Raw genomic sequence first — 16,748 nt, forward strand, 5'->3', positions numbered from 1 at the left:
AAAAGATGACTGCTTTGCAAAGAAGTAATTACTTCACAGCACAAAGCCTGTAATCACTTGTATTAGCAACCACAGAAACAATAGAGGGTCCCAGCGCATTCTTTTAAACTAAAGCTTGGGTCATATCATGTTAGAAATATACCCTGCAATCATATGAAACTCCTATGACTCTCATACATTTTTCAGCTTCATGCAACAGGCATGTTGAACTTGAATGGAAATGGGTTCAAAGAAAAATGGACCTGGACAAGACAGGGCCTGGTCCAAAGTGACAGATCATTTCTTACACAGGGCTATCCTCTGTAAGTTAGTAAGCTGTCCTATAAAAACATCCCACCAGGCTCTGTGAGTGCTGTCTGCGCCAGGCAAATGTGATGAGAAAATCACAGCAGCAGGAAGATTAACTGAAAAGCCAAGGTATGGTCCAGTCCCTCAAGGAAAAGGCTCTAGAAGAGCTAGATGTTTTCAGGGGCTGTCTTAGACAGTTTGGCATGCCCTAATAAAATACAATGCCATAGACTGGGTGACTTAAACAACAAAAAACATTTCTTTCTCACAGTCCTGGAAGCTGAAAAGTCCAAGATCAGGGTGCCGGCAGATTTAGTGTCTGGTGAGAGTTCCCTTCCTAGTTTGCAGATGACTGGCTACCTCTGCAATCTCACGTGAGTGAAAGAACATGTTCTCTGGTCCCTTCTTATAAGGGTACTAATCTAATCATGAGGACCCCACTCACATGATCGCATCTAAACCTAATTGCCTCTCAAAGGTCCCATCTCCAAATACTCTCACATTGGGGCTTAGGGTTTTAGCGTAAGAATTTGGGGGGTGGTATCTAAACATCTCATCCATAACAGAGCCCTAGGCAAGTAGAGAGCACTTGAGAAAAAAGAAATTAGGCCAGAAAAACCAGAAACACAAGGTGAGTGTGTGTGTGTGTGTGTGTGTGTGTGTGTGTATACACACATACATACATACACACACATATATATTTTTTTTAAAGAAAGGAGAAAACTTTATTTTTCCATGAATGACTGCATTTCTTTTTCTATTTGGCCAACTGTTTTATTTTTATTTCTCAATTTTTAGTCTTTTTTGGAGCAGAAGGTAATTATGTTTATCTATTTATTTAACGGAGGTACTGGGGATTGAACCCAGGACCCTGTGCATGCTAAGCATGCACCCTACCACTGGTCTATAGCCACCCTCCTCCCAAGTATATATTTTTAAGTTAAGAGCCAGTACTACCACCCTGTAGACACAAGAGTACCATTACAGGCTTACAAGGCATGCAAGAGCTATTCAACTTAGGACAACAGATTTATTCCTCTACACCAGTTTATAAGATACCGTAAGCATGAAAGCATAACACTCACTGATCTGATAAGCATGAAAGACCAAACACAAAATGCCGAAAAGCTGTTTACTTAGAAATTATGCAGCAACTGAGTACACCTTAGCAACAGAAAGGGAAAAAACAGAAAAACAAAACAACAATTGGTGAACTATACAAAAAAAATTTTTTTAACCAATTTGAGAGTAATATATCAAAGCATGATACTGACTACATTAGGGAATAAATACTTTTCTGACTGAATTCATAGAGAATTGCTTCTAGAATATATATATGAAGCAATTCAGGAAACAACAACTATTGCTTCCCAGGAAAAGGAGTGACAGACAGGGAGAAAGAGACAGAAAAGAGTCTTATTATAAAGTGAATGCCCTTTTAAAACTTAAATTTTTTCAGAATTTACAGATGTAAACTATTCAAAAATTAATCAATTTGAAAATCAGGGATGAGTGCTTGAATTTCTCACTTCGTTTTTAATACATGGATATAATCATATTCTGAAATCAGTGATCAAAAATATTTCCATCAGCCACTGGCATATCTCAGCAAAAGACACTGTTCTAAATGGCTCTGGGGCCAAGAAATTCTAGACCATTGGTGAAAACAAACACTAAAAGAAAATATATAAAACTCAACAGGATACAAAAGCACATGTCAGCCAAGTTACTGTTTTGGTACCTTCCACTGAAATGGGAAGGAGAATCACGCACTTGGATTAATCATGCCATGTTTATACATTTAAGCCAGAATATGCCAGGATCCACATGTGAATAGGCTAAATCAGTCCTGTAAAGATCCGGGGGGCGGGGGGGGGGAACCATTCAGAATAAATTGAAATGTAAAAATACTGTGAAAGAAATCCATGTGTGGTGCAAATTGTAAAGTTCATTGCACTTATAATAAGCCCAGTACTCAAAACAATGAAACAGAATGATAATTTAGAGGTACTGGGTTTTGAGAAGTTAACTGCTAAGGTTAGGTTTGTAATGCACTTTAAAATTAACAAGCCTTTTTTTGCAGAAAACACTCTTCCTTTCTCCATCCTACAAATCCTTAAGTAGAGAGTATTACTTTGTTTTTATTGTATGGGTAAGACTAGAGTTTTGCTAGAGGTTTTGCTCATAGGAAATAAAAGAGAAAGGATTAAGAGTTCAGCTTTATTTCAAACACCTATGACCTTTCCAGATCACATTTTGAGGAAGTAGAAACCTCATCAAACAGAGGAGAACAAGTTCTTTTTGAAACTACTAGTTTTGAAACAATACTCCACATAGGGCAAATTAATCAGATTAACAAGTCTGAATGGGCTAATTTCTACTTAAGAAACATGAAGAGTATAGAACCTCAAGATGCCCTTTCATCTAAATGATGTGTAATTACACCAATTTACTGCTTTACTTTTCAAGGTTATACCCGACTTGAATATTTTAAATACTTTTTTTCCCAGTTAACATTTATTATATCACACATGGAGACACTGAAAAGCTCAAGCTCAGCAAGGGTTTCAGCCCAAGTATGAATACAGGCATATAAATGGATCACTAGCTCCTCTCAAACTGCTATAACCCTTTATGCCACTGCCTCCATTTGCACATTTCAGTCGTGGTTACTAACACAAGCTGCTAACATGCTGTATGTTATTTGTACTATAAGGAGCTATTGTCCAAAAATAACCCAAAACCAAAAATTACCAAAGTAGCAAAGGAAGCCTGCATATTTTGTTGACGTCATAATTGAGCTTGTATCATTAATATTAAGCAAGAAATCAAGTTCCTTGAAAAAATTATGTAAGAAAAATTGGAAGATATTGACATTTAGTATCATTTGATAAAGGGATTTAGGACATGAGTTAAAAAATTATTACCCAATTATCTCTCAGAATATGACAAATCTTTACTTAAAGTAATAGATAAGCAAAATCATATTCAAAGTTATGTATGGAACTAACATTAGAGTCTATTGATAAGGTATCTGTTTGGTTTCAAAATTTCCTCCAGCAAAAACACAAAAGTAGAGGTCCTGTCTTGTTTCTAATTCTTCCAAATGTTTGTTATCTTTGCACAAGCACGTATTGTTTACATAAAGAAATAACTGACCTCCAAGTCTTTACACCAATTTACTTCTTAATGGTCTTTTAACCTTTAGGTTGATAAGATCTTAGTGTCTTTATTCTGTTTCGTGGAAGAATGGATTTTTAAATTTTATTATATTTTCAGCTTTATTGAGGTATAATTGACAAATAAAACTGTAACATATTTAAAGTGTACAATATGATGACGTGATAAATGTATACACTGTGAAAGGAGTCCCACAATCAAGTTAATTGACACTGAGCATGGGTTACTTTAAACAATAGTTCTTTAAACTTCTTTTAAAAATTATATAACATCCAAAAAACATGTAATGATTAGATACTCCTGAATATGGTAAAACGCTTCAATTCTAATGAAAAGCTCCCATATTTTATAGTAGAAATTTTAAAACTCTAACCAAACCCTATGCCTTCTCCCTACTGAATTTGAAATGTTTTCTAATATTAACAGGTTTCAAGTAGAATGAGTTCCAAAATGATTCTTCAAAAGGACTCATGTACAAGAATTCTAACTTTGAAAAACATGTTAGCTCAAGGAATGCTAAAGAATTTCAAATTGTCAATAACCTAATTATCAGATATGGTCCATATTTCTTTTACCAAGTATTTAATGAACTGAAATGTAATTATATATTACAATCCTTATTCATGCATGCAAAAGAAGCCACAGGAATTATAATTATCTATGTTCAAACCCTTTATTTTGCATGAAAAATCAGTCTAGAACTGCCAGGGATTTGCCCAAAGTATTGGTCTTGGCAATGATTTTCTTAGATCAGACTTTTGGATCAAAAGCACAGGCAACAAAAGCAGAAATAAGCAAGTTGGTCTGTATCAAACTAAAAAGTTTCTGCATGGCAAAGAAAACAATCAACAAAATGTAGAGGCAATATATAGAATACAAGAAAATATTGGCAAAACATATATCTAATTAGGGTAAATATCCAAAATATGTAAGGAGCTCATATAACTCAATAGCATAAAAAAAAGAAAACTTGACTTTAAAATGGGCAAAGTACCTAGACAGACATTTTTTCAAAGACACAAATGGCCAACAGGTACATGAAAAGACGGTCAAAATCACTAATCATCAGGGAAAAGCAAAGCAAAACCGCAAGACAAATCACCTCATGCCTGTTAGGATGGCTATTATCAAAAAGTCAAAAAATAGTAAGTGTTGATGAGGATGTGGAGGAAAGGAAGCCCTTGTAAAAATGTAAATTGGTACAGCTATTATGGATGATAGTACAGAAATTTTTCAGAAAAATAAAAATAGAACTACTATTTGATCTAACAATTTCACTTCTAGATACATATCCAAAGGAAATAAAATCACTACCTTGAATAGATATTTATACTCCCATATTCATTACAACATTTTCACAGTAATCAAGATACATGGAAACATGCTAAGAACCCATTGACAGATGAATGGATAAAGAATATATATATTTAGCCTTAAAAAGAAGGAAAAGGGAAAAAAAGGAAGAAAAAAAAGGAAATTCTGTTCTGCCATTTACAACAGGGATAAGCCCAGAGGACATGATTCTAAGTGAAATAAACCAAAACAGAAAAACAAACAGTGCATAATCTTACATATATATAAATTCAAAAAAAAAAAAAAAAGGCAAACTCATAGTAAGAGGATGGTAAAAGATTAACCAGGGCTGGGGATTGAGAAAAGGGGAGATGTGGTCAGACGGTACAAACTTCTACTTTTAAGATAAATAAGCTCTGGAAACCTACTGGATAGCATAGTGACGACAGTTAACAATAATGTCTGCTGAGAAAGTAGATCTCAAGTGTCCTCACCACACAGAGAAAGGAGTAACTATGTGAGGTGATGTATATGTTAATTATTTCATGGCGGTAATCATTTCACAAAACATACATACATCAAAACATCACACTGTACACCTTAAATATATACAATGTTTAGTTGTCAATAATACCTCAATCCACCTGGGGGTACAAAAGCTAACAAATTATTTGAACCTAGGTCTCCTAAAGTCCATATATCAAGTCCATATATCTTTCCATCATTTCAGTGCATGTTCATCTAATTTTATTAGTAAAACTAATCTAAAGCAATTTAAAAAAGAACACAGATACAATCAAATCAAATGTCATGTAAGCAGAATAAAAATATAAAGAGGAAGTGGAAATTATCTATGTATTATACAGATATATGCATGTATATACCTAGATCCACACATAAGGAGACTCTAGATAACCTGTTTATCCAGGTTATTCTTTTTGGCCTTCAAAAGACAGTCTTTTCTGTATGCTATGGGAGGAGACAGAAAAAAATGGGAGTTAAGAAACAGTTCTATTCTACGCCATTTAAACTGTGAATTTTCCATTTCATAAACTCTGAGTCTTACAATATTGGTGAAATTCTGGAGATTATATTCAAAGAATATGACTTGGCTGACATAGAATCCCTGCCCATGGAAAAGAGCTCACCATTTACAAAAATCATTTTTTCTAGATGAGAAAATAGTTATGACAATGGTCAGAACAATATTTCTTAAACTAAAATCTTGTTCTACCACATAGGAAATAAAAATGACTGGGAAACTCAAACCAAAAAAAAAAAAAAAACCTTAAAAGTTTACTTAACAGATTAAATCTATAATTTAGGGAAAAAAAACAGCAAGTTACTCATTTTATAAATAAGCCCTGTTATGAGTAATTTTGGGCTGAAGGTCTGTGTCTCTCCAAAATTCATATGTTAAAACTTAACTCTCCACTATGATGGTATTTGGAGGTGGAGCCTTTGGGAAGTAAGGAGGTTTAGATGAGGTGATTACTTTGAATCCCCCAGGATGATTTAGTGTCCTTATACAAAGAGGAAGAGAGAACAAAATTCTTTATCTTCTCCAAGAGGGGGCTCCGCAAGAAGGTACCACTTGCAAACCCCCAAAAAGGTCTTTACCAAAACCAAAATCTGCCAACCTGATCTTGGACTTCTCAGCCTCCAGAACTATGAAAAGTAAATCCCTGCTGTTTAAGCTACCCAGTCTATGGTACTGTTACGGCAGATGGAGTTGACTTCTACAGGCCAACACAGTGTTTCCCAAAATTGACTTACTTGTAACAGTGGACAAGTCTTTTCAAATAAATCTGGTATGATGCCTCTGAGATGAAAGGGCTTGTCAGAAGATGGGAAATCTGGAGCAGAGATATTGTTTGGAGAGAAGGGACCACCAACTCTGCTTTACCTTGAATGAGAGTATCACATTGTGAATGCTGAATTCGCTACAAATAAATGAATGAATGCTATACACTGACAAAGATTCTCTTGAAAGAGTGCACAGGGATTAGTAGCATAAAGCCTCTCAAATTGGGAATATAAATCTGCATAAGAAAAGGGCAGTGACTCAGCAAGAATTGGGTTTTATTCTCTGTTTTGGCACAGTCCTCCCTATGGTGCATCACCATCATGAGTTCCCCTTAGCAGAACTCTAAAGTAAGAAATAAATGCTTCATCTGTCTCTGTTGCATTTGGCCACCTTTTTTGTGTGAGTATTGCCATCTTACCTAAACTCATGAGGAAATTATGTCAGGTATTTGCATTATGTTCCTTTTTTCTAATTCCAACCTAACCCACAATTTTTCATGTTACCACTATATTATACTAGTAACGGTAACGTTGCTCTGGATGAGCTGAGTAGGGAAGGCTGAATCTAGGCTGTTGTGGGGCATCCATGAAATGGCATATGTGAAACAACTAACATGAGATCTAATAACATAGTCCTTACTGAAATGCTAGCTCTTATTTGTAACCATCCAATCTCGTCCCCATTCACGAAATAGAATTACCTCTCAGACTGAAGCCAAGCTGCAATTTGAATAGTATTATCACCTTTCCCCTTATACCTGAATTCCTATATTACTATTTCACTGGATCATGTCCTAACTGAGCTAATATTAATGAAGCAATTCAGTTCTTTAATATTCTGTTTTATTTTAAAAAAATTGCACATTCTATATGTCGACAACTGAATTTTTAAAATATGAATTGAATATCAGAAATTCTATGTTTAATTTTCTAGTAATTTCTGCCCATAGTGCCAGACTATCAAGATTGTATAAATGCTGAATTTGGCACAAACAAATAAGCAAAAAAAACACTATACATTTATAAACATTCTCTTGAAAGTGTACACAGACACTAGTGACATGAAGCCTCCCACAGTGGGAATTTGCAAGGAGAACCTACAAAGTCATGTCTGGAGGTCCTGCCTACCCACCCGGCCTCTTCCAGAAACAGCATTAAAGAAACATGATGTTGAAAATTAGACCTTAAACTTCAGTGTGTTTTCTATCCCCTCTCAATTGTGTGACATCTGTAAACTTAGTATTCTTTCTATCGATTTAACCAATTTAATGGGAAGATATTGAAAAGAGACAAAACAAAACAGAGAACTTTCTGGAATGCTGGTAGAGAAGGCCTTGCTTGTTAGACTCAACAAGTAGACAAATAGAACACTGAATTTCTATTGTGTGACTTGTTAGAAATTTCCATTTCATTTATTGAACGACTGCTATTAATTAACATGATCCGAGCATGATCATTCCACTGGTAAATACTATCGCAAGTTGTTACTGACTGTGGTACAGAGAAGTGAGAAAAATAAAACACTGATCAGAAGCACTGCAGGAATGAAGGACAATGATGACATCTGTAAATGTTAGTAAATGGTTACTGTTTGCCTTTAAACATAGTAAGAGAGTTCTAATTCTTGGAAACAAGTTCACCAGTTGCTGTGGGTATGGCCTTAAAATCTCTGTAAAGGAATGTGAAAATAGAAGATTATGATGATCTGATGATCTTGCAAATACCTTGTGAAGACAATGGAGTAGGATTTCCATCTTGAAAATTAAGAGACTAAATGATAAAAAAAGAGAGAGAGAGAGAGAAATCATCTCTACATTAAAACCAAAAACTGCCAAAACCCAGGCCTGCATGAATTATTATTCAGAGTGATTATGTGTTTGAAAAACTGTGAGCTATAATTCAAAGCATCTCTTCTTCCTGATTTTGGGAATGGTCCTTCTTACATAACAGACACTATGAGACACCCTTGCAAAATGCCTTACTAAAATCAAGTTATGACACAGAGGAAGCAGTATCTAATTTACTATTTAGTCATCCCATGAAAATATTAAATGAGTATGATGAGATTGGGTCTTAGGGAATATACACTATATTCTGGTCACCATTGCTCTTTTGAATTTCCTCAGATTATGATTTAATGACAAATCTATGTAGAATTTTGCAAGAATAATGATATGTATGTACCTTGTAGGATATTTTTCACTGAAGAGAAGAAAATGATTTATCACTTATTTATCAGTGATCTCCTTCATTCTTTGTGTTATCTGAGTGTTGTGGAAATAGCATTAAAACTAAGGCACAAAAACTGGATTATATCTTTAGGTATACTGCCTAGCCAAATTTGTCTTGGACAAACCAGTTAATATCTCTGGACTATCTGTAAAAACGAGAGAAGTAGCTGAGTTCTGAGTTATCTGGTCCATTCTCTTAACTGTATGATCCCAGAGGGCTGAAGTATTTAGTTAAGATCATGAAGATGGTTAGTTGAGGAGGCAGGCTCAATACTCAAATCTCCTCATTTGAATTCGAATCTTTCTTTCATCATCAACATGCAGTGGATGACTCTAAAAATCAATAGGAAATGAGTGCTAGAGAACTTCCCAAGGTATAGCATGCTATGGAAATAAAACTGTAATCATGATGATATTTTCTTAATGATTCTTCTGCAAAGTTTACAATACAGTAAGATGCAATTTGTCTAAGCTTAAAAGTTGTAGAATAAATTTGCATATGATTTATTTCCACAAGTATGGTCCAAGATCAAGAAAAAGGGTTAGTTTTGTATGTAAAAATATTAGGTTTTGAATGATAAGAATTTCTAAAAACTCTTTCCAAATTAAAAAAAAAAAGCATCAATTTTGTAGGACAAGATAGGAATAATCCATATGCAATCCAAAAACATATTCCTCATTTTCAAGTTTACTTTAAGTGATATAAATGACATAGCTTCTAAATCATAAAAAGATAAATATTGTGTTTCACTACAATTTCCATTTGACTTCAGCCATATTACAAATGGCAACATGACTGCCCAAAAGAATACATACACCTACTGGTTTGGTTATAATTCTTCTGTACTTTGCAGGTCATTTTAATGTTGTATCCAGTGACCATCAATAAGAAAGAATAAAGCATCTAGTTTCCCAGTACAGTCACCTGAAGCAATACAATGAGACTGAGAAATGAAGTATTTACTATTAGTTCCCACTGACAACATCTGTAGCCCTGTCAATGAAAGGTTTTTGAAAGACACAAACTGAATTCCAAACCAGTATAAAATTCAGAGATTCACATTCTCTTATCAAAATGGTCTACCTATTGTACAGCCTGCAGCTACTGTGAAAGCCACATGTCACTTTTAGTCTCCAGGTGTCACAGGAGACTGTAAATTGGGATCTGAGAGGATGTCTGAGACTCATTTTTGTTTGTGGCTCCATCAGCAGAGAATTCTCCTCTGGTCCTGCATGAGTGGATAAATCCATAAGATGCTTTGGTCATCCTGCCCTGAGCTCCCAGTGGACATATTCATTCATCCAACCAAACAGTACATGCTTATTAAACAGGTAAGACGTGATGCTAACACAAGAGAACTGGTTCCACCAAGTCAGAGAACTCACTACTATCTTCCCTCTGCTGAGCCAAGCAACCTTTCTAGTGTGTCTCCTGTCTCCTCCACACTCCTGCACGGACACTGGCTCCACATCAACAGGAATTTCCCTTACATATGTATTATCTCCTACTCTCACATGAATGCACAGGTCTTACTTTTGACCAAAGGAAGCACTGGCTGTTGGTAGAAAATTCTTGGATTTAACACACAGTAACATTTGCTACAGCTTAACTTTCATTTTGACTTATTTCCAGTACGCAGAGGAAGCTAACATGCATGGTCAGGCACTGGTGATGTAACAGACTGTGCTGGGAGAACAGCTAGTTAGCCAGAGAGCCCGCATGTTAAACCAAGTTCATCTGACTCTGAGTCAAATTTTAATTCAGCTTCCCTGAATGAACACAGTATTAAGGATTGGTGCAGAGCAACAAAGTTATTGAAGTAATCAGGGCATCTGCCAACTTCTGACCTTTCCTCCTTTAGGCTACACACGTTTAAAAAAAAAAAAACTTAAAAAAGAAGAAAAAAAGGAATGAGGGTGAAAAAAGAAAGAGGAATAATAATGAAGGAAACATCTGTGTTCATCTACCATGCTGGGTACTTACACAAATATTAACTCAGCTAATCCTCTTAATACTGTTTCTATTTTCATTGATGGAGAAGTCACCCTCTGAATAGCAGCACCAGGATTTAAATCCATGCCCGTTTGACTCAGAGGTGATACGTTTTCAAACACCTTTGTTGCATACACTGAGGTCCCCTCACTCATATTGTCCTAATAGACACAGGGGCACTGGAGAAGTTCTTCCTATCATCAGAATGGAAAAGGAGCATAGTTGCTTTCTCAAATTTCTTTATTTCACCTGAAGTTATTCACCACCAAAACCAGAAACCTCCTGTATCCTGTGCCTGTAAAATGAATCCACCTTTTGTCACTTAACTTTCTCTGTTGCTTTTCATTTTCAATGTAGTCAAGTAATATCTGTTCTACTGAACCTCTTAGAAAAACTAAGATAAGAAAAATTTGAACCGAATTACTATATCTATAATTTCTCAACAAATTTTATACTGTTTTGCACTTCATATTTAGGGTTATTCTTAAGCAGTAACAGAGGACTACATGTTTGAAGATGCTTTTCCAGTGATGAGGACAAACAGATGCCAGGCAACTTGCCGAGTAATACCTCACGTTCCTAAGAACAGTTTTATGAATGGCACTCTCTCTCACATCACTTACTTAATGTGCATTCATTCTTCAATTTCTTCTCCTAGGAAAGTCTGCTCTAATTTTTGCCAAATTCCCTTATGCCCTTTACAGGGCTGAAGAGTGTTGCAACTGCCATTTCTGTGAGAGATTATATAATTCTACACCCTCAGGGTAGAGTATAAACTCCAGGAGGGCAGGGAATTGTCTCTTTTTACTCAACATTGCATCCCTAAGCATCCTGCAACATTCCTATGCCTAGTTGGTATTCCAGAAGCACTTGTTGAATTAATTAGTTTTCAGATGAACCACCTACAACTAGGACTAGACAAATCTATTGTCATGGAACACAATAAAGTTTACTGGATTTGAAACTTACTTAATTGGGACAGTGTTCCACCCCTGGCTACTTGAGCTATGAACTGCCTTGGCTCCTAATCCATTACCAATAAATGTCATTTACAAATATACTAAAGTACGTTTTAAAGAATCAGCAAGAATGTATATGGAATCTTTGTATACATGAGATGCTACAGAAGTACAAAGAAACACAGACTGTGATTACTCCTCTCAAAAAGCTGACAATCCAGCTGATTTGACTAATAAACTCAGAGCAATTTGAGGAAGTGAAAAGTGGCAGCACTAACACCAGGGTTAACAAAAAGAGAGCTCACTGAATGTGACATAGTCGGACAAGGTGTCAGGGTGGACTTGGGGTATGGGACCCAGTGCTCAGCAAGAAATACAAAGGATGTAGCTTAAAACAGAAAAGGAGGTGGTTTCAGACCACAGAATCAGGAAAAACACCAGCTACTAGAAGGAAAATCAGAGGGCAGAGCAATGATACAATCAATCTGAAAAGATAACATGTGTCAAGCCCCAGCTTATTTCTAGCTCTGCTGATAAAAAGATAATTCTAGGACAACAACAAAAGAGAAGGTCTAAGACATGAAGGTCAATTATAACATTTGACCCTTTAAACTAAAGTTACTCTATGGAGCAGCCAGAGCACGAACAGCCTGAAATGACTGACCTGTTTTTTGTTTGTTTGTTTTTGTGTAAACTTCCCAATGTTGCTTTAAAACAACTCTGATTCAGTTAGAGTGAAGCATTTTCCTTTGACCAGCAATGAAAAGCAGACAATACTTTTAAATAGTTTCTCTTATTACTATTTTAAATACTGCTTATTTTGTTTACATTAGCTGCTTAAATTTCCAAGACCCCTTCATTGAGATGATTTGCTTAGAAAGCTGTCATGGGAGGCTGGCTGAGCTTTAAGGAGAAAATTATGAAAGAAGAGTAACTTGATGTAAACAACTGACTAAAAACATTTATCTATCTACAGCTGAGAACTAATGGCTCCATGTGGCAAGGGTAAGTTAATATTGTAGAAAAAAAAAAAAGAAAATTGCATCGTAATGAAGATGATATGCCATCCTGGAAAGGCACAGGTCTAAGAATATCGGTCAAGGTTTTAAAAGAGAAAGAGCACAGAGAGCTGAGTCACCTGCTCTTCCATTTTCCCTCTCAGGACAGGCCGACAGAGCCTCTGAGTTTAGACCGAGTCTGCCACCCCTGGAGCAGCCTCTGCCAGTTCTTGCTGTGCCAAGCAATCATCTTTTGGTTTCTGAATCATGGAGGACCTGTTGACCCACTGCAGGGAACACTGGCTACAGTGGGGAGGGGTAGTTCTGTACTGAGTTCTGTACCTGTCAGATAATGTCAGGCATTTGCAATTGTCATCTTTGGTCTAGACTTCTGCTCCCACAATGATCACAGAGGTCCAAGGATTATTACAGAAACTCACGATTTGGCCTGGATTATCCCGCAGCCTGACAGACCCTGAATAGTGACTACATGATCACGAAGGAGATAATTACCAAATTATCCATCGTAAAGCCAACACAGGCCGTAGAGGTCCTCAGATTAAACTTTTCATTTCACAGATGAGGAGCCTAAGACCAAAAGAGAGCAAGTAAAATGCCAAAGGTCAAAGAGTTAATAAATTCCCTGATCAGAAGTAAGTTCTCACTCCTATCTTGATGCCCTTTCAATGACACATGGCTCCCGTTAGCTAAATAATTTTCGGGAATAAAAGGCAGTCTGAGGGAAAGGCAGTACAAACTGAAGAAGCCTTTATGATGTGTTATATGTAGACAATCCATCAGTAATGTGGATACTGCTGATAGAAGTAAAGTATTAGCAATAACTATTCTATTCTCAGCAACCTCAGATTTTGTTCACATTGGTTTCCCTACTTATCTCTGTTACGGAAATGATAGGCCAGACAAGAAACAAGCACCACTCGGAGGGTTGGAGTACTCAGATGTATTACGCCAGTGGGCTCAGAGGGGCTTCTGCTCCGAAGCTCTGAGCACCTCCAAGATGTGCACATGAGGTTTTATAGGGTAAAGTACAAGCTTGGGGTATTAGGCCAATAGGCATGGAACAGCTTTAGCAGCTTTATCATCACAAAAGCGGAAGCGGGGAGGCAGCAAATCAACATTTCAAGGCCAGATATGTCTCTTTGAAAATCCAGCTGGCTAGCAAAAAAACATGAACAGGGAATCAGCAAACCAACAATAATTAACTCAGATTTACAAGTTAGCCCAGCAGAACTCAGATCAGTAATCCGACACTTGTTACACTTAGATTTGTGAGTTAGCTTGTTAGCCTAGCTGGGCTTTTTCTTCACATCTCCAGTAAGCAAGTGTGTAACCACTGAAGGCATGTAGGCTGGTGTAATCAATTACTACACAGCATCCATTCTAAAATGAAGAATCTATGTTCATTTCCTAACTTCATGAAATGAAAGATGTTAACACTGGGGGAAACTAGGTGAAAGGTAGATAGAAACTCTCTGTATTATCTTTGCAACTTTTCCACAATAACCTAAAATTAAAAAGTTTATTAAAAATCATGAGAAACCATTACTAAAGATGTTACAAGAATGCCACATTAGTTAGCAGTAAAAACAAAAAAGGATAAGTGTATCTTGAAGAAAATATTCCTTTATCAAAAAGCTACACCAGCGTAACTATCATCACACTCAAAATCTTGCAACAAGCTGGCTCAAGGTCTATAACAAAGTCATGGCTATAATAAGGTTCAAAAGTTGCTCCAACACCAAACCATAGTGCCCTTCTAAGACGTATAACACACACACACAAATGGTTTTAACTGATAAAGAGGTATTCTTTTCAGAGGTTCTCTGTAATATCCTAGATGAAGAAATGCTAATGACTGGGTTTTAACAGTGTAGTCCCAAACAGACATATTATTTTTAATCTGTGGCTTCAATGAATACTTAAGAGTATATTAAAAGAAAGGACTAAGTGGGGGAAAAGCCTGCCTATTTATGCAGAGAAAGATCAGGAGAATAAGAAGAGATCAAGACTTCCTGGGGGAAATACCTTTTCAGTTGATGAACACATCTATTTCCAAAATGGCCCTGAGCCCTGAAAGTTGTGTGACCCCAATTATCCCAGCAGGAACACTCCTATGTCTAGATCCACAGTTATTACCAAAGACTAGTGTTTGTTATAAAAAATGAAGTGTGTATATGAGGGTATCTCAGCACCTGAATCCTCAAAAGCAGGCAATTCTTCAAAATGGCCTTGAAAACTTATTCTGAAGCCCCATATCTGCTTTGGCAGAAGATATTATTTAATTGATTGTCATTAGTTCTTGGCAGTGGAACGTGCAGCCTAATGGGCATGCTGGTCTACACTGTTCATCAAAATCCTACGCTTGTGATGAGAAATGAGAGTTGAGAAACACTGAAAAACATTCAGGCTTTCAAAAAATAGCTCTTTATTGCTATATATCTAGACTGGGCTACTTCTGCCCCACCTCAAAATCTAAAGCAACCATTCATAAGACCTCGAAAGAATCATTTTATAAATCATAGTATACATAACATATTATATATTACCCATATATATGGATCTGAATACATTTATTTGAGTAACAGTTACTGTATATCCCCCATGTTCATGGCAGTGTTTCACATGCCTACACAGAACACACATTCGATTTGGGCTGATAGATAATGAAGCAGTGATAACACAATTAATAGCTGAACTACAGCTGTAATATGATAAATGCTACAAAGGAACAGTACAGGGTATTTATTGGAGGATGGTGAAAAGAGGGTATTAAACTATTCTGGCGGCAACTGAAGACTAAGCTCTTTAGTCTGGGTTCTGAGGATGGAAAAGAGTTGGTTAGGGAAGATCAAAGCAGAGAGGAAAGGGTGGGGGCACAGTATGTCCGAGACCTGATGCAGGAAAGAGCAGGGCATTTCCAAGGGCAGAAAACAGGTGTCCGTGATGCTGGCTGTCCAGGGATACATGATGCACAGGGCATCTGCTGAGAGAGGCCAGGCCAGGGGACAGGGGGGTCTTAGAGGACTAAGAAAGAAGCTGGTCTCTACCCTAAAAGCCCTGAATTTTCGGGTAAAAGTAAGCTTGAGCCTATAAAGCAGGTTAAGGAGAGAAGAGCCATCTTCATATTTGTATTCAAGAAAGATCAACCTGCTGCTGTGTGCAGGCAGGGGAGGGAGGCTCAGGACGGGCCTCTGCCGTGGCCCTGCTGAGAGTCCGTGTCCCGGCCTAAACAGAGGTTCTCAAAGAACAAAAAATACACCATGTGGATGTACCTGGCTCATTCAAGAAAATAACACTTCCATTAATGTCTTCTCTGTCTAATGATCCATCTCAATATGAAACCCTGTTATGTTCACCAAAATTGAAACTGGTTTCAAAGTAAAATAAGAACAAGGCCAGCTCTGCACAGGTACAAGCCTCTGCGAAGGCAGCTGTATTCTCAGTTTTAGGAGTGACATGTGTGAATTTCAACAAAAAAGACATTTTGAAACAACAAAGATCCCCAAATATAAAAGACAATCCAACCGAAAAATGACTCAGTCATCCCTCTCACCCCACATCTTAGCCACTCATCAAAAGCCAAAAAAAGCAAGCAAGCAAGCTTAATACGTGCAGAAGTTTTTCATAATAATCCTTGTAGGAAATAGCCAAAATAAAACACTCTAGAGGGTTTCTCTGCATTAGGTTGATATAATTATTATAAAAAAAATAAAGCATTCAATTATATCACAATGAACTGATAATTCAAAGACTAATCAGTGAATAACACAAGACCCTCATGCCTCATAACACTCTTCAACATGCTTTCTACCAAAAATATAGCTAAACTTTAACTGGATAAAAAGTTTGAAATCAATAGGAGTCTTAGACAGTTATTCACAAAATTACTGAACATCAATCCTTTCTATTTTGGAGTAAACTCTATATTATAAACATTTTGAATAATGGGCAGTTTCTTTGTTATTATTGTTTCAAATAT

General features: G+C 36.6%; 1 protein-coding gene across 8 annotated transcripts in view; it reads right to left on the minus strand.

Annotated features, from left to right (window-relative positions):
- PRR16 (proline rich 16) overlaps nt 1–16,748 on the minus strand; it is a 246,041-nt gene that overhangs the window by 171,979 nt on the left and 57,314 nt on the right. Inside the window, exons 1-2 of one of the 8 annotated variants that reach the window (XR_012070476.1) lie at nt 13,262–13,336; nt 6,538–6,667 (exon numbers count right to left, since the gene is read on the minus strand). The exons of 6 other annotated variants lie outside the window; for them this stretch is intronic. The gene's annotated coding sequence lies outside the window, so the exon portion shown is untranslated. Of the gene's footprint in view, nt 1–6,537; nt 6,668–13,261; nt 13,337–16,748 lie in introns of those variants that run through there. One more of the 8 variants, XR_012070477.1, reaches the window with a different exon arrangement.

The sequence above is a fragment of the Vicugna pacos genome, chromosome 3 (assembly GCF_048564905.1).
Source record: "Vicugna pacos chromosome 3, VicPac4, whole genome shotgun sequence".
Taxonomy (NCBI): Eukaryota; Metazoa; Chordata; class Mammalia; order Artiodactyla; family Camelidae; genus Vicugna; species Vicugna pacos.